Here is a 19160-nt window from a genome sequence, read left to right on the forward strand (position 1 = left end):
CAAAGACACCATCATCCCCAGTTAGCACTAAAATGAAGGAAACGGCATCTGGCGCTAGGAGAAGGCAGCCACCAGCCTCTGCATATTGGATTTAGCATGCTATTAGTTCAAGCAAGCTTCACTCACTTTCAGGAGCTCCATGAGATTCAGAGCCTCAGCAGTTCATGCTTCCTTGTGCCCATCAGTGTCCCTGTTATGCACAGACAGCAAAACTTGCCAGCAAATAGGAAATGGCAGAGTGGTGTGTGGGGAATTCATTTGCCAATTAGCTGCCTGTCTCTGCCCAGTCTCTGGCCTCCACATGTCCAGGTTAGTTTAAGTCTGCCCCATGCAGCTGGGCCTTGCATCAAGATCTGCCAGGCAGGCTTTGCAAGCTAAACCACAGTAAACTGTCCTTGACTTTACACAGCCCAGATTGTCAGGCCACATCTTCTGCCCATCCCCATATGCTTGAGGAAATGCATGAGCAATCAATCAAACTAACTTCACAAAGTGTTCCCTCTCCTAATGGAGCACATGTCTTCTGTCAAAAATGGTGATGGGGGGCTGGAGAGATGGCTTAGCGGTTAAGCGCTTGCCTGTGAAGCCTAAGGATCCCGGTTCGAGGCTCGGTTCCCCAGGTCCCACGTTAGCCAGATGCACAAGGGGGCGCACGCATCTGGAGTTCGTTTGCAGAGGCTGGAAGCCCTGGTGCGCCCATTCTCTCTCTCTCCCTCTATCTGTCTTTTTCTCTGTGTCTGTCGCTCTCAAATAAATAAATAAAAATAATTTTAAAAAAAAGTTAGAAAAGAACTCTGTCTAAATAAAACAAAACAAAGAAGGAAAATGAAGAAGGGCTGGGAAGATAGCTCAGCAGTTAGGAGCACATGCTTGCAAAGCCCATTTGCCTAGTTCACAGATAAAGCCAGACGTATAAACTGGCACATGCATCTGGAGTTAGTCTGCAGTAGCAAGAGGCCCTGGTGCACCCACTCTGTCTCCCTTTCTCTTTCTGTCTCTACCGCCATGCTTCTCAAATAAATATAATAAAATATTTAAAAAAATGGTGATGGGGCAATGGACTTCTAAGTGTGTCTCATTTCCTCATTGATTTTCAGTCTAAAATTGGGAATGAGGCCTTTTTGGAGAAAAAAGTAACTGGCCATCTAGATGTGACTTTTGAAAATCATGCTTGAGGGTGCAGAAAATCTTAACATATGATATATGAGGGAATATAGACATTGGAAGAAACCACAAAGAAACAAGTCATGAGTGTTTAAGTCTCATGGATATAGCAAAGAAAAGGAAATAGAATGCAACAGAGTATCAGGAATCGTGGCACATCACATTGTACATCCTCTTTGTCCTCAGTGTTAGCCCTGGCAGGCCTGGGGAGCCAGGGATGTGACTTGGGCACTGCTGTGGTTTGTCGTCCCGGGCTGGGAGCCTGGTCCACATCATGTCTGTCAGGGGTGAGGTGGTGGAACCTTTAAGAGGTGGGTTCTAATAAAGGGTTCTTTGGTCATGGGGACTGGACCCTCATGAGTCTATTAATACTATTTTGAGCCAGTGGGTGGGGTCTCTGGGACTGGGTTCTTACAAGTCAACTTGAGAGTATCTGTTAACTTCTTGTATACATCTCACTCCCTTTCAGCTTCTGAATCACATGGGAAAGAAGCCAGGGGACTTCACAGGGAGCCAGGGCCATGTTGTTTGGCCAATCCAGAAATCAGAATTGTGAGCCAAATAAATATATCATTTATTTAATTATTTTTTTTTCAAGGTAGGGTCTCACTTTGGCCCAGGCTGACCTAGAATTCACAATGTAGTATCAGGGTGGCCTTGAACTCATGGTGATCCTCTTACCTCTGCCTCCTGAGTGCTGGGATTAAAGGCGTGTGCCACCACACCCAGCTCCTATTTATTTATTTGAGAGAGAGAAAGAACGAGAGTATGGGTACAGCAGGGTCTCATGCGATGACTACAAGAAAATTCCAGACACATGCACCACTTTGTGTGTCTAGCTTTACATGGGTACTGGAGAACTAAACCTGGGCCACCAGGCTTTGAAAGCAAGTGACTTTAAACACTAAATCATCTCAACAACCAACAAGTACAATTTTAAAATTTATGTTACCTAGCCTCAGGTAATTTGTTACACCAATATAAAACAGATTAAGATAAATACCTACTGTCTTTAAATGTCTTCCTCATAAACTGATTCTTGGCATTCCCCCCATCAATTTTCCATTTTGCCATAAAATAGTTGAGAAATACTTCATCGATTTACTCATTCAACACATTTTTCTTATAAAATTTTTAAAAATTTTGTTAGGTAATAGTAACTGTATCAGATGGTGGATTTCATTATGGTATGTTCATACATGTAAAGAACATAACATACTTTGGACATATCCAACCCCCATGATATTCTCTCTTGACCTGTTTCCCCATCTGGCTGTGTCTCTTCCTCTGCCCAAATAGTCCCCCTCCTACTTTGATGTCTTCTTGTTTATTTTTGGTCTTAATTTAGATTACACTTATCAGAGAACATAAGCATTATTTATTTTCAACATGTATTTATTGAACACCATGAAAAGCCATTTGGAGACTACTGGGGTAAGAACAGAATCTTCCTTGCCTTCACAGAGCATATAGTCTGTCACATTTCAGGTTAAGTTACCATGCAATGTACACTATTATATGTTATTACATATTATACATGTGTGCATAAGTAACTTAGAAATACTCTGTGTTTGGTTCCAGACAACAAAATAAAAGCAAACATGACAATAAAATTGTAGTTTAGCTAGGCATGGTAGCCCACACCTTTAATCCCAGCACTAGGGAGGCAGAGGTAAGAAGATTACTGTGAGTTCGAGGCCACCCTGAGGCTACATAGTGAATTCCAAGTCAGCTTGGACTAAAGTGAGACCTTACCTGGAAAAAACAACAAAAAAATTATAATCTATGAAATAAGCTATAACATATGTTCAAGAAATATATAGAACTTAATGAAAAGTGTGGACAAAAAATGAGATGATATGTAACTGTCATCCAATCCTATGGTGAGTCAGAACCTTTGGAAGGCCTCTGTGTGGATAGCTGCTGACCCTCGGGCTAGTGGCTAAGGCTGTAAAAATTTCCCAACATAGACAATGAAATTTATTGCATCCATGGAGTCTTCTTTGCCCAGAGGATTTCTCCATAGAATTCAAGGCTGCTTGACATTTTACCCACAGTAGAACTTTTTATTGTTTGTTTACAAAACTTGAGTTAATCCTCATATACCCTGCTGCTGCTATGGCAAATGAGTGTATGTGATAGTCTAGGTCTTTTGTTATCATGACCACAGTGCTCACAGCATCTTCCGCTGGAGCACTTTCCACTCTAAGAAGCTACTTTCTTTGCCCATGCATAAAAATCAACTCCTGGGAGCTGAGGAGATGGTTCAGAGGTTAAAGGCACTTGCTTGCAAAGCCTGAAGGCCCAGATTCAATTTCTCAGTACCCATATAAAGCCAGACCCACAGAGTGGTACATGCATCTGGAATTCCTTTGCAGTGGGCAAGAGGTCTTGGCATGCCCATTCTCTCTCTCTCTCCCTTTGTCTCTCCCCCATCTCTATCTCTCCTCCTCTTTCTCCCTCAAATAAATAAATAAGTGTTTTAGAAACATTAACTCCTTAGTATTGGTTTTATTGTGAAGTCACAATGGTCATGCTATACTGCAATTTCAAGGTTCACTTTGAACTCATTTTCCTACTATTTCCTCCACATCTGTGGCTACTTCCTCCATTGAAGGCTTGAACCCCTCAAAGTCATCTACGAGTCAACTTCTTCCAAACTCCTATTAATGTTGAATTTTGACCTCCTCCCATGACTCAATATTCTTCATAACATCTAGAATTGTATGACTCTTTCCACAAGATTTTAATTTACTTTGCCTACATCCATCAGAGGAATGGCTATTTATGGCAGATATGACTTTTTGAATGATGTTTTTGCAATCATAAGGCTTAGAAGGAACAATTACTCTTAGATCTATGGGCTGCAGAATGGACAGCTGTTGTTAGCAGGCATGAGAACATTGATCTATCTGTACAACTCCACCAGAGCTGTTGGTGACCAGGTCTTTTGTCAATAAGTAAAAATATTTTGAAAGGAATCTTTTTTCTCTTTTCTAAGCATTAACTTTGAACAGTGGCCTTAAAATATTCATCAAGTCATACTGTAAACAGATGTGCTATCCTCCAGCTATAGAACACAGGCAGGGTACTTCCAGTGCAATTCTTATGTGCCTTAGCATGTGTGGATGATTAATGTGTATCGGTTTCACTCAAAGTCAATAGTTGCATTAGTCCTTAATGAAAGAGCCAGACTAGACTTTGACACTTTGAAGCCAGACACTGACTTCATCTTCTCCCATAGATAATGCTGTTTCCTTTACACTGACAGTCTGTTTCAGGTTAGTTAATTTCATCAGTTCTCTTACACAGATCTGGACAACTTGCTTCTATTTCAACACCTGCTGTATCCCTTTGCATCTGATGTAAGGAGGCAGTTTCTTTATACCTCACAGACCAGCCTGAGTCCACTCTTGATCTGGACTGGCTGAGGGGCAGGTGACTGACTGGTCTCCTGTCAGTAATAACCTTCTCCCTATCAGTAATAAGGTTGTTTTGCTTTCTGACCTGCTACGAGTTTGTTGTTGGAAGACGACTTTTAGTTTCCTTCAAGAACTTTTCCTTAGTATTCACAGAACAGATAACTGTTTAGGGGGAGAGACCTAGCTTTCAGCCTGTTTCAACTTTCTTGTTTTTTTCTTTTTTAATTTAAGAAAGAGAGAGAGAATTGGTGTGCCCGGGCCTCTAGTCACTGCAAATTAACTCCAGACAGGTGTGCCACCTTGTGTGCATGTGTCACCTTGTGCATCTGGCTTATGTGGGTTCTGGGGAGTCAAACCTAGGTCCTTAGGTTTTGTAGGTAAGTGCCTTAACCACTAAGCCATCTCTCTAGCCCCTGTCTCAACTTTAAACCTGCCTTCCTCACTAAGCTAACTCATTTCCAGCTTTTGATTTAAAGCAAAGGTTGGGTGACTCTTCCATTTGACTGTGAATTTAGAGGCCATTTTAAGGCTCTTAAATTGCCTAATTTCAACACTGTTAGCCTTTGCAAATGGAAAGGCTTGAGCAGAGACTAAGAGAATTAGGGAATAGCCAGTCAGTGGAGTAGTTTGAGCACATGACATTTATTGGTGGTGTTTGCTGTCCATAAGGGTGTGGTTCATGGTGTCCCAAAATATTATAATCGTGGGACTTGGAGAGAGTCCTCAGACAGTAAAGTGCTTGCTGTGAAAGCATGAGGACCCAAGTTCATTCCTCAGCACTTATGTAAAAGCTGAGCATGATGGTGTGCATCTGTAATCCCAGCTCTGGGGAAATGGAGATAGGCAGATTCCTGAGGCTTGCTGACTAGCTAGTCTAGCTGAGTCAGTGAGCTCTAGGTTCAGGAGACTCTGTCTCAAAAAATAAGATGGAGAATTACTGAGGAAGACATCCAATGTTGACCTCTGGCTTCCATATATACATGCACACACATGCATACACATCTGCACCTGCACACACAAATATGCAAACAGATGGACATGCACACTATATGCATATATATGCAAAAAGTAATTATAATAGTAAAATCAAAGTTCACTGACTGCCCTATATGTGGGGCACAGCCCTGAATTAGAGAAGTTAGAGGAGACTAACCTCTGGAACTTTCTTATCCAGAAGGGGGCAAACTGCATTTAGGAGCACAGCCTCAGAACTGGGAGAGCTAACTCTGGTATATCCAGCTCAGGAGTGGGATAGCTGCCTCTAGCAGCAGCCCGAGGAAAATTGAAACTGTTTAAGCCATTAGTAAACCTGCTGTACTGGCCTTCTGATGTTACTAGGGCTGTGGCTTCTTCTGAATACAGATGCTTGTGGCATTTTTATTGAGCAGTGAAAAAAAAAAACAGTAATAAATGAACAATAGTACATTGTATGAGCAAAGGGTATGGAACTTTCAACCTTGGATAATCCTTAAACATTTGTTAAAGGAAGGGGTTTAGGGGTATGATCTGCTGGACTTTGCTGATCCAGAACACACATATACTTTGATCACAAGAGCAATCACACTAAGCCTACCTTTTGCCTTCAGCAGATCTGTGGGCTCTTAGTTACTGACCTGTTGTCTTCAGTACTATGGTTAGCACTTCTTAGGCATGTATGCTTGTTCTGAGTACAGAGTCTAATCAGGTCACTGTAGAAATTGGGCAAAGAGCGCAGCTTAAGATCAGTCAGTGTCTCCAAACATCGCTTGTCAATATTGGGCATCTGTGCTGTTCAGGCTACAGTTACACCAGGGCAGAGGAAACCTAGTCACATTTGTTTAAGTGGGTAGATCATACAGTTGTAAGATTAACTTTATGGCAAGTTATAAGAATTTATAAGAAGTTAGCCTCTCATATCAAAAATCTCAGGATATTTGTAAGGTCCATATGAAATAGTCCCACAGTTCTTTCCCATACTTCCTCCCCACATTTCATTCTTTTTTTTTTAATTTTTATTAACATTTTCCATGATTATAAAATATATCCCATGGTAATTCCCTCCCTCCTCACCCCCACACTTTCCCATTTGAAATTCCATTCTCCATCATATTACCTCCCCATTACAATCATTGTAATTACATATATACAATATCAACCTATTAAGTATCCTCTCCCCTTCCTTTCTCTACCCTTTATGTCTCCGTTTTAACTTACTGGCCTCTGCTACTAAGTATTTTCATTCTCACGCAGAAGCCCAGTCATCTGTAGCTAGGATCCACATATGAGAGAGAACATGTGGCGCTTGGCTTTCTGGGTCTGGGTTACCTCACTTAGTATAATACTTTCCAGGTCCATCCATTTTTCTGCAAATTTCATAACTTCATTTTTCTTTACCGCTGAGTAGAACTCCATTGTATAAATGTGCCACATCTTCATTATCCACTCATCTGTTGATGGACATCTAGGCTGGTTCCATTTCCCAGCTATTATAAATTGAGCAGCAATAAACATGGTTGAGCACGTACTTCTAAGAAAATGAGATGAGTCCTTCAGATATATGCCTAGGAGTGCTATAGCTGGGTCATATGGTAGATCAATCTCTAGCTGTTTTAGGAACCTCCACACTGTTTTCCACAATGGCTGGGCCAGATTGCATTCCCACCAGCAGTGCAGAACGGTTCCTTTTTTTCCACATCCCCGCCAACATTTATGATCATTTGTTTTCATGATGGTGGCCAATCTGACAGGAGTGAGATGGAATCTCAATGTAGTTTTAATCTGCATTTCTCTGATGACTAGTGACATAGAACATTTTTTTAGATGCTTATATGCCATTTGTATTTCTTCCTTTGAGAACTCTCTATTTAGCTCCATAGCCCCCTTTTTTTTTATTATTTTTAACATATGTATTTATTTTTGTTTATTTATTTGAGAGAGGGGGAAAGAATGGGCACGCCAGGGCAAACGAACTCTAGAAGCATGCACCACCTTGTGCATCTGGTTTACATGGGTACTGGGAATCGAACCTGGATCCTTTGGCTTTGGAGGCAAGCACCTTAGCCGTTAAGCCATCTCTCCAGCCCCCATAGCCCATTTTTTGATTGGCTTGTTTGATTCCTTATTATTTAACTTTTTGAGTTCTTTGTATATCCTAGATATTAATCCTTTATCAGATATATAGCTGGCGAAGATTTTTTCCCATTCTGTAGGTTGCCTCTTTGCTTTTTTCACTGTGTCCTTTGTGGTGCAAAATCTTTGTAATTTCATTAGGTCCCAGTGGTTAATCTGTGGTTTTATTGCCTGAGCAATTGGGGTTGTATTCAGAAAGTCTTTGCCAAGACCAATACATTGAAGGGTTTCCGCTACTTTTTCCTCTAGCAGTTTCAGAGTTTCTGGTCTGATATTAAGGTCTTTAATCCATTTGGACTTAATTCTTGTGCATGGCGAGAGAGAAGAATCTATTTTCATCCTTCTGCAGATATATATCCAGTTTTCAAAACACCATTTGCTAAAGAGGCTATCTCTTCTCCAATGAGTATTTTTGGCATTTTTATCGAATATCAGGTGGCTATAGCTACTTGGGCTTACATCTGGGTCCTCTATTCTGTTCCACTGATCTACATGTCTGTTTTTGTGCCAGTACCATGCTGTTTTTGTTACTATGGCTCTGTAGTATAGGTTAAAATCAGGTATGGTGATACCACCAGCCTCTTTTTTGTTGCTCAGTATTATTTTAGATAATCGAGGTTTTTTGTGATTCCAAATGAATTTTTGGATTTTTTTTTCTATTTCCATGAAGAAAGCCTTTGGAATTTTGATAGGGATTGCATTAAATGTGTAGATTGCTTTAGGTAAGATTGCCATTTTCACAATATTGATTCTTCCAATCCAGGAACAAGGGATGTTCCTTCACTTTCTAGTGTCTTCTGCAATTTCTCGCTTGAGTGTTTTAAAGTTCTCATTGTAGAGATTCTTTACTTCCTTGGTTAGGTTTATTCCAAGGTACTTTACTTTTTTTGATGCAATTATGAATGGGAGTGATTTTCTGATTTCATCCTCTGTGTGTTTGTTGTTAGCATATATGAAGGCTACTGATTTCTGTGTATTTATTTTGTATCCTGCTACATTGCTGTAGGTTTTGATCAGCTCTAACAGCTTGCTAGTAGAGTCTCTAGGGTCCTTTATGTATAGAATCATGTCATCTGCAAATAATGATAACTTGATTTCTTCCTTTCCAATTTGTATCCCTTTTATGTGTGTCTCTTGCCTTATTGCTATGGCTAAGACTTCCAAAACTATATTAAATAAAAGTGGGGACAGTGAACACCCTTGTCTTGTTCCTGATTTTAGTGGGAAAGCTTCCAGTTTTTCCCCATTTAGTAATATGTTGGCTGTAGGCTTGTCATAAATAGCCTTTATTATATTGAGATATGTTCCTTCTATTCCCAGTCTCTGTAGGACTTTTATCATGAAGGGATGTTGGATTTTGTCAAATGCTTTCTCTGTGTCCAATGAGATGATCATGTGATTTTTGTCCTTCAACCCGTTTATGTAATGTATTACATTTATAGATTTGCGTATGTTGAACCATCCCTGCATCTCTGGGATAAAGCCTACTTGGTCAGGGTGAATGATCTTTTTGATATATTCTGGTATTCTGTTTGCCAATATTTTGTTGAGAATTTTTGCATCTATGTTCATGAGGGAGATTGGTCTGTAATTTTCTTTTTTTTGTTCTATCTTTGCCTGGTTTTGGTATCAGGGTGATGCTGGCCTCATAGAAGGAGTTTGGTAGAATTCCTTCTTTTTCTATTTCCTGGAAAAGCTTAAGAAGCAATGGTGTTAGCTCTTCCTTAAAAGTCTGGTAAAATTCAGCAGTGAATTCGTCCGGGCCTGGGCTTTTTTTAGTTGGGAGATTATTGATAACTGTTCGGATCTCCATGTTTGTGATAGGTCTATTTAAGTGATTAATCTAATTTTGATTTAATTTAGGTAGGTCATATAGATCAAGGAAATCATCCATTTCTTTCAGATTTTCATACTTTGTGGAGTATATGCTTTTATAGTATGTCCCTATGATTTTTTGATTTCTCTGGAATCTGTTGTGATGTTACCTTTTTCATCTCTGATTTTACTAATTTGTGTCTCTTCTCTCTTTCTTTTGGTCAGATTTGCTAAGGGTTTATCAATCTTGTTTATCCTTTCAAAGAACCAACTCTTTGTTTCATTAATTCTTTGGATTGTTCTTTTTGTTTCTATTTCATTAATTTCTGCCCTAATATTTATTATTTCTTCCTGTCTACTGATTTTTGGTTTGCCTTATACTTCTTTTTCCAAAGCTTTAAGGCGAAGCATTAGGTCGTTTACTTGCGACCTTTCTAATTTCTTAATATAGGCACTCAAGGCTATAAATTTACCTCTTAGAACTGCCTTCATTGTGTCCCAGAGATTTTGGTATGTTGTGTTCTCATTATCATTTGACTCTATAAATTTTTTGATTTCCTTCTTGATTTCTTCATTGACCCATTCATCATTTAGTAGTGTATTGTTTAGTTTCTATGATTTTGTGTATGCTCTATAGCCTTTCTTGCTACTGATTTGTAGTTTAATTCCATTGTGGTCAGATAGAATGCATGGAATTATTTCAATTTTCCTGAATTTGTTAATATTTGCTTTGTGTCCTAATATATGGTCTATTTTAGAGAATGTTCCATGTGCTGCTGAAAAGAATGTATATTCTGCAGCCTTTGGATGAAATGTCCTGTATATATCTGTTAGGTCCATTCCTTCTATGACCTCATTTAGTCCAGATGCCTCTCTGTTTATTCTTTCACGGGATGACCTGTCAATTGATGAGAGTGGGGTGTTAAAGTCACCCACCACCACTGTGTTTGGTGTTATCTGTGACCTTAGTTCTAATAGTGTTTGTTTGACGAATTTGGGAGCCCCCATGTTAGGTGCATATATGTTTAGGATTGTAATGTCCTCCTGTTGGAGTGTGCCCTTAATCAATATAAAGTGACCTTCCTTATCTTTCTTGACTAACATCGGACTAAAGTCCACCCTGGTTGATATTAAGATAGCAACCCCTGCTTGTTTTCTAGGCCCATTTGCTTGAAACACCATCTTCCAACCTTTCACCCTAAGATAATGTCTATCCTTTGTAGAAAGGTGAGTTTCTTGGAGACAAAAAATTGTAGGATCCTGCTTTTTAACCCAGTCTGCAAACCTATGTCTTTTCGTTGGGGCATTGAGGCCGTTGATATTAACAGATATTATTGAAAGGTGTGTATTTTTGGGTTTGCCATTTGTGTGTGTGTGTGTGTGTGTTTCTGGTTCTACCTGTACTCTCTTCTGTTAACTAGTATTTGAGTATTGCTTGTTTTTTTCTAGGTTCCTTATATGTGTGCTTTTCCTTTTCTTCAGCATGGAGGATTCTATCAAGTATTTTCTGTAGAGCTGGTTTTGTCTTCAAATACTCCTTTAACCTGCTTTTGTCATGGAATGTCTTTATTTCTCCATCTATTTGAATGGATAACTTTGCAGGATAAAGTAACCTTGGTTGACAGTTGTTATCTTTCAGAACTTGGAATATATCACTCCAAGCCCTTCTGGCTTTTAAAGTTTGTGTTGAATAATCTGCTGTAATCCTGATGGGCTTGCTTTTGTAGGTAACTTGATTTTTCTCTCTAACTGCTTTCAATATTTTTTCTTTGGTGTGTGTTTGGAAGTTTGATTATAATATGGCGAGGAGAGGTTCTTTCTGGGTTTTGTCTGGCTGGGGTTCTAAAGGCTTCCTGTATCTGCATTGCCACCTCTTTCACAATTTGGGGAAAATTTCTTCTATGATTTTGTTGAAGACACCTACTATGCCTCTGGAGTGGAGTTCTTCTCCTTCTACTTTGCCCTGAATTCTTATATTGGATCTTTTCATAGTGTCCCGAATATCTTGAAATTCCCACTCATACTTTTCTATAAGTTTGTCTTTCTCTTTGTTGGACTGCATTTGGTCTGCCACCTGGTCTTCTAGCTTAGATATTCTGTCCTCTCCCTCATCCATCCTACTGGTGAGAGTTTCTACAGAGTTTTTTATTTCATTAACTGTGTTCTTCATTGCTAGTAATTCTGACTGGTTTTTCTTTATTATTTCTATTTCCTTATTTATGTCTTGTATTGCCTTCTCTATTTCATGAAATTGGTGTCCTGCATCTTCTTTGATTCCTTTGATTTCCTCTTTAAGTTCCTCTTTGACTCCTGTGATTTGTTCTCTGACTTCTTTGAACATATTTACAATCATTCTTTTGAACTCTTTCTCAGGCATTTCCTCTCTTTCTCACTGGAGGACATTTCTGGTGCATTAATACTTTTAGGTGGGTTTATATCGTCTTGCTTTTTAGTGTTTCTTGTGTTATAATGTATATATTTTTGCATCTTGGATTAAGTTAATGCTTGGATTTTCTAGCTAGCTGGGTATTCTTAGCTGTATCAATTGATCTGGTTTATATATCTTCAGGGTAGGAGCTTAAGGTGTTAGGTGTGGCTCTTAAGACTCTCAGAGTATCTACAAAGGTGTTCTTAGGGGTTGAGTTTCCCTACTATAGGAGTATTCAAGCAGGCTGAGTGGAATAAAATACAGGTAGATTCTAAAATTTAACTAAACACTGTACACATTCAATCAAAAAACAGCCCCAAGTATGTATGCAAGAGTAGTTATTATAACGACCAGATCCTCTATCAACAAAGAGGTTAAGATTTCTGGTCTGTTGAGGGATCCAAGTCAGCTTGCGACCAAGTGAGACCCTTCCCTGGTGCAATCCCAGTTACCTTGGATGATTTTGGTCTCAGTCAAGTTGCTGCCTGGGCCATCGGGCTGCTGTTCTGATTTCTGGAGCTGGGCACATGCTTTTCCTGTGGGCCAAACCAAGCCTGGCAAGTGTGGCCCTGCAGATCAGCACCCCTGCTGCTGGAACTGCTGCTGCTCAAGCTGCCCCTGCTGGGACTGTAGCCACTGCTGCTGAAGGTGTTGCTGCTGGACCCACTGCTGCTGCTGCCTCTGCTGCTGCTGTAGCTGCCACTGCTGGAGCCATCACTGCTGCTGAAGCTGCTACTGCTGTGTCTACTGCCGCTGCTCCCCCTGAAGCTGCTGCTGCCGAGTCTGCCGCTGCTGCCACTCCTTGGTCTGCTGCTGCTGGGGCCGCTGTTACCGGTGCTGGAGTCGCTGATGTTGCTGCCGAACTCTGCTCCTTCTTGGGTCCCGCTGTTGGCGTGGCTGGGTCCCGGGCTGCTGCTCTGTTCCCCGGAGCTGGGCTCAGGTGGTGGGGGAGGGGAGGGAGCCGCAGCTGCTCTGGTTCTCTCGCTGCTCCAAGCGTTCTTCTACCTCGCGGTCTGCTCCTCCGTTGCTCACTGCCGCTCTCCCCTCACGTTTCCCGAGTTGCGGAGAGCACCGGTGTGAGGGAAAGCTCCGGCACCTGGCTTTTCCTGTGGCTCGAGCCGAGTCTGGTGGCTTTCTGGTGCGCCGTGGCCACCGTGGTTGGCCAAGCTGCCGGAGCCGCTTTTCCTGCCTGTGCAGGCTCTGGATGCTCTGGAACTCTTCTACTTCTCTGCTGCCGCCTCAATTTCCTATACACCTCACTTTTTAGTAAAAGTGTGTGTTTTGCTGAGTTTTTTTGGTCTTTTTTCCCCCCTAGGCTGCTTTGGCGTGGTACCTACGCCGCCATCTTAACTGGAAGTCCACATTTCATCCTTATTGTTCATCCCCCATAGCTGATCACACACCGTCATGACAGATATGATGGAAAAGTTTGAGACGCTGCAAGTTTTAGCAGAACGTGGCACAGTGACAAGCAGTGAGCACATGCTACTAATGAAATAGCTCCTGCTTAAAGCAGAGTCACCACAGACCTTCAATTTGCAAATGACACATTTTCATGAAGTGTGACAAAGTAATGTATCACAAAATGAGACATGCTTATCTGTACTTTATATATCTACATTATAAAGAAGAAAGTAGGTCAGTATGAGGAACATACAATGAGAGGAACATGGTCCTGAGAAGGCTGAAGAGAGGAAGCAGAGTATAGACTGGAGTCTGAGATGCTCATCCATTCATTCTCTTTGTAGGTCTCTGTGGAGGGTTAACTTTGTTCCAGGCATTGTTCTAGGCTATTAGGATCCTGTGGTAAACTGGATGACAATGTTCCTCTACCCTTGGGGCTTCCTTTTCATGGAAGTTAATGGGTGAGGTCAGAAGCCCTGTTCTGAGAGCAGGAGTGAAGGGCTAAGACAGGAACAAACATGGGGCCCTGAAAGTTGAGACTGGAACTACCAGGTTGAAACCCAGAGAGGAAGGACAAGGCAACTCCAGATGAAGCTGGCCTGGTAGACAGCAGCCCCCACCAGTGTCTTGTGACTCCCAATGCCAAGATCACCATCATGCAAATGCCACTACATTGAGTAGTTTCCACATGTGGTCCTTGGTTTGTACAGTGCTGATGTACAGCGTCTGGCTGGGCCCGCACTGACGGTGGTCAGACACCTGACAGGCTGGGGCTTGCTCTCCAGTGTGCCTGCATCACGAATGCCAGTGATCCACTAGCCAGCCACCACAGGATGGACCCACAGAGCAGCCACACACCATATTCTATTTTGCTATCATGTTCCTCTGAGGGCCTTTTCACTTGATTTGACAATGTTACTTAGGAACATTGCACAGCGGTGGGTTGTGGGGAGAACAAACTGCATAACCACTGGTAGCCCAAGACTCTTACATCATGTGGGGCATAGCAATACCTCCATGTGGGGCTCTTGCAATGACTCCTCAAGTTAAATGCAAAAATGAATGTGAAATTGCACGGCATAGTACCCAGGAATCAGCAGAAATGCCTCACTAGTAATATTTCCTTTCATTTGCCCCTTATTCAATTTAGAGTTCTGTTAAGTGAATTTCTGTTAAGCAAGGGATGTGTGTTCTCAAATTACAGTAACTACTGCTTTCCGGGGCAAGGCAGTGTTAGTAAGCCTTCCTGTTGCAGAGGGTGAGGAATGGCCATAGCAATGGTGGGGAGAAGGTCCTTTGAGCTGTTAAGGTGAGAGTCCATGCTGGAACAAAGAGACAACAATGAGAAAGCCCTGGGCCTTTGTCTTGTCTCTTTGGCAAGGACCAAAGTCATGTGCGTGGATATATGTGAGAGCCCCTCACGTGACCTCACCAGCACTTTAAAGCTGGTGCCTTGGAGCTGGTCTCAAAACAAAATAATTGCATGCAGACATTCCTTTTGATCACATTCTAATGCCGATTTACAGCTCCGTTTCCTTGTAACCCCAAAGAAAGCCCTAATCATGGAGTGCCTAGCAAAGCTTAGAATTTTGCATGCATGGGAGTGGGTGTCTGCAAGGGTGGGTTTGCACAGGGGGCTGTGGACGTGGATTACTTATTTCAGTCCCCCTTCCCCAAATTAAGCTCTGTTTGTGGCTGCGGGGGTATTTTCATCTGAATGGCCCTGTTGAGCACTGGGGGCAGAAGACAATTTTTTTGTGGTTTGCTGGAGGCCAGGCAGTTTTTCCATTCTGTTCTTTTACTATGATCATGATTACTTCATTACCGACCCCTGACAGGGTTTCTTTAGGTCCCAGTCTGTTTTTAATAAAAAGCAGACTAAAAACAAAGTTTCGGTTGTGTTTGAAATCTTCAGCTTTTTTCCTGAAATAATAGGTTAAAGAATTTTATTTGTCTTTTGAGGTTCTGAGGTTTGTTCAGAAATTTTCTTACCCAAGGCTTGGGACAGCAGACAAGTGGTACTTGGTACTTGGATTGCAGCAGTGAAAGGCAGATTTCTGGGCTCCACCTCCATCAACCAAATCTGAGGCACTGAGGCGAGGCCCAGGAACATGCACTTTCAGCAAATACTCCAGGTGGCTCTTGTGAACAAGAAAAAAAACTAGTTTAAAGTTTGAGAACAGTATAGAGGAGTAGGAAAAATCCGTCAGTCAATATTTCTTTTATGTAACAATACAATTCAACTCAAATGTCATAAAATTCACTATTTTAAAGTATACAGTTAAATGGTTTTAATATAGTCAGAAGATTGTGTAACATCACCACTACCCAATTCTCCAACATTTCTTTTTTTTTTTTTTTTTTTTTTTTTTTTAGTTTTTTGAGGTAGAGTCTCATTCTAGCCCAGGCTGACCTGGAATTCACTACAGAGTCTCAGGGTGGCCTTGAACTCATGGCGATCCTCCTACCTCTGCCTCCTGAGTGCTGGGATTAAAGGCATGCGCCACCACGCCCGGCTTCTCCAACATTTCTATTCTCCTCCAAAGAAACCTCATACCCAATAGCAATTAGTTCTTCCTCCTCTCCCCCTCAAACCTAGCAACCACTAATCTCTCTGTGTCTATGGGTTTGCCCATTCTGGACAGTCCTCATGAATACACAATATATGACTTTTTATGTCCAGCCTCTTTCACTTAGGATAGCTATGTCTCCATGGTCTACCCATATATCAGTTGCTCTAGCATGTTTCAGTACTTCATTCCTTTCTGTGGCTGAATAGCATTGCATGATATAGTCATCCATATACCAGCTTTTAAAAAAATTTTGTATTTTATTTTTATTTATATTTGAGAGAGGGGGAGGGGAACAGGCAGCTAGAGAGACAGAAAGAATGGATGTAATAGGGCCTTTAGCTTCTGCAAATGAACTCTAGAAGCATGCTCCACCTTGTGCATATGGCTTATGTGGGTTCTGGGTAATCAAACCTAGGTCATTTTGCTTTGCAGGCAAGCACCTTAACTGCTAAGCCATTCCTCCAGCCCAATATACATCTTTTTCTTCAGTCATCAGCTGATTATTGACATTTACTTACTGATATTGTTTATATGCAAATAGGCTGGTGGGCTGCTCAGGGATGGAGAAGGACATGCTATCCACCAGTGCAGGGGTCAGGAGGGAATGGAAAATACAGTCTGGCTCAAAGCTGAATGAATAAATGAGTGAATAAATGAGTGAGTGAGGAGTGACTGGCTGCATACACAGGAGAAAGAGCCAATATGGAGAGGGAGTATAGCTATTGCCCAATGTTGTAGTGGGTAACATTTACCTAGCTCAGGATTAGCAGTGGTAGTCACCCCAGTGCGACCTCTAGGGAAGGCTGGAGCTGGGTCCTGGAGTGGCCAGAGGCTAATCAGACATGGTCTACTCTCTGGAGTTCACAGACTCTAAGAAAGTAAAACATGAGGGAAGTTTTGGGAGATGGCAATGGTATGTGGTTGGGAGAGCAATCCCTTCCAGTTCAGGCAACACACAATAGCAACAAACTGACAGAACACTGGGACAGAAGCATAACATGAGCTTAGGGAAAGAGGTCCAGGACACCTACTGTACTTAGCTCAGTCTTTCTCTACCCTGGCTATGTGTCGGAATCATACAGTCAAGGGGTATACAAAAATGCTAAAGCATGGCCCCACTTTGAGAGCTCTTTTAATTTGCTTGTTGTGAGGGGGGGGGTGAGCTGACATAGTAGTATTCATTTAAATATCCTCAAGGGATTCCCACAATGAGTCAGAGTTCAGAACCACCAACTCTGAGGACCAAGGTGAGATGAGAGGACATTAGCCTGTAGCATCAGGCTAGAAGGGGATCATGGAAACACAAGTTTACCATATCAGTTATTGTCAAACTGAGACACCTTTTGCACAAAAGGGGTACTATTCGTTATAACTCTAGGACAGTAAGCAGAAACCAGGCCCTCCAAACAGGTGGGCTGGATATTAACCATGAAAGACCGTGAGAGCAGGCTATAGAATTTGAATTTCATTTCATCATGAGGTGGTGTCACTGAAGATTCTGGGACAAACCAGTCATCAAACACAACTGGAAGTGAGAAGGCAGAGGAATATTGGAAGAGCTGAAATGAGGAGGTGCAGAGGCAAGAGACTCTGTGACAATGAGAAGTGCTCTCCTAAAATGACCCCAAATAACCTTTCAGCTTAGATAAAAATGGTGCACCTGCTAGGCAGATATTGTTTCTGATGAATCCATTGGCCCTGTCATTCTGACATGACAATTCTCTAGCTACCAGGGCAAAAAGAAGCGAAGGTGCCTTAAGCCTTGCTTATCTGTGATCTGTCAAAACTCCAGGTGGGCTGTGGAGAGACTGAAGAGGAGAACTTCATGTTCTTGGTGTCTTACTCTGGGAATATGGCTGGCTCAGCTGGCCATATTCAGACCGCTTCCTTGGGAGTTTCTACCTCTTGGAGGAACTTTTCTTCTTGCTCCTTCTCCAGATTTGGAATCACCGTAAGGTGCCACTGTCATCAATACTTCCTTTCCTTTGCTTTTGCCTAGCAGAGCTTGTCAGGTGATATAGATGCTGGTCCTTCACAGCCCAGGGCCAGAAAATTGCATGTGTGTGTTCTGAACAAGAGTGTATGGACCAGCCCTAGTGCATAGGCACTTCTCTTCCCAGGGTCCAGGACCTGGCTGGTGGCATTGGGTCAGATCTGCCCATGGTTGATGGGCTTTGGTCCCTCATGACCCCTGACCCATGGCATGAAAAGTATTGTTCTCAGGGTTGGAGTTGTAGAAGAGAAGGTACAGATGGTTCTCTGATCCCCATCCAGCAGAATGTGGGGGCACAGAGACATACCCATGGAAAAGGAAAGAAGCTGGAGAAAATAATGGTCATCTCCCAAGGAAATTACCCCTTTATTTCCCTTTTAGTTCCTTTTGGGAAACTATGCTTACATGTTTCACGTGCGTTCATAAGATTTCCACCTAAATATATACCAAGCCATCCATCCCTGTGTTCCTAGTGGTCATGGAGGGCTCTGACTTCAGGCCCTCACTATTCTATATGGCCTGGGGGCTGGAGGCTAGAGGCTGGGGATAAAGAGAAGGAGGCCTTGGTCCCCTGGCAAGACAGGAGCTCCCAGTGCAGCAAAGAACTAATCGTAAGCCAGGTGTGGTATCACACACCTTTAATCCCAGCACTCAGGAGGCAGAAGTAGGAGGATCGCTGAGAGTTTGAGGCCACCCTGAGACTACATAGTGAATTCCAGGTCAGCCTGAGCTAGCCTGAGACCCTACCTCGAAAAACCAAAAAAAAAAAAAAAAAGAACTGATCGTAATGAAGCCTTCATTACTGGAGCCTGGGGACTTCCACCTCTTGGGAAGCAAGCTGACCCAAGCCCAATGATATGCTTATTTGGGAGGCTGAGGCAGGAGGATCACAAGCTCAAGGCCTAAGTAGGCTACATAGCAGAACCTTTTCTCAAAGAGGGGGGAAGGATGGGTCACCTGGAGAATGAGCTAACCACCAAGTCACTATTCCCAGGAAACATGGAAAATCCACTTTCTTTGTAGTGAGTTGCCACCTGTTCCTTAAGTACTACTAACACTTTTGCCGAGGGAAGTGTCTTTGGAGTCCCTTCCTGTTAATTTACGAATCAGGCGAGGAGGACAGGGTGGTGCAGGGCCTGTCAGCATCCCTAGATCTCTTCGTGAAGATCATCGACTTGGAGCCAAGGAAAAGAAGGATGGAGACAAAGATTCCTTTCACACTGAAGCTGTAATTTCTCCCCTGAAGACTGGGA

The sequence above is a fragment of the Jaculus jaculus genome, chromosome 5 (genome assembly GCF_020740685.1).
Source record: "Jaculus jaculus isolate mJacJac1 chromosome 5, mJacJac1.mat.Y.cur, whole genome shotgun sequence".
NCBI lineage: Eukaryota > Metazoa > Chordata > Mammalia > Rodentia > Dipodidae > Jaculus > Jaculus jaculus.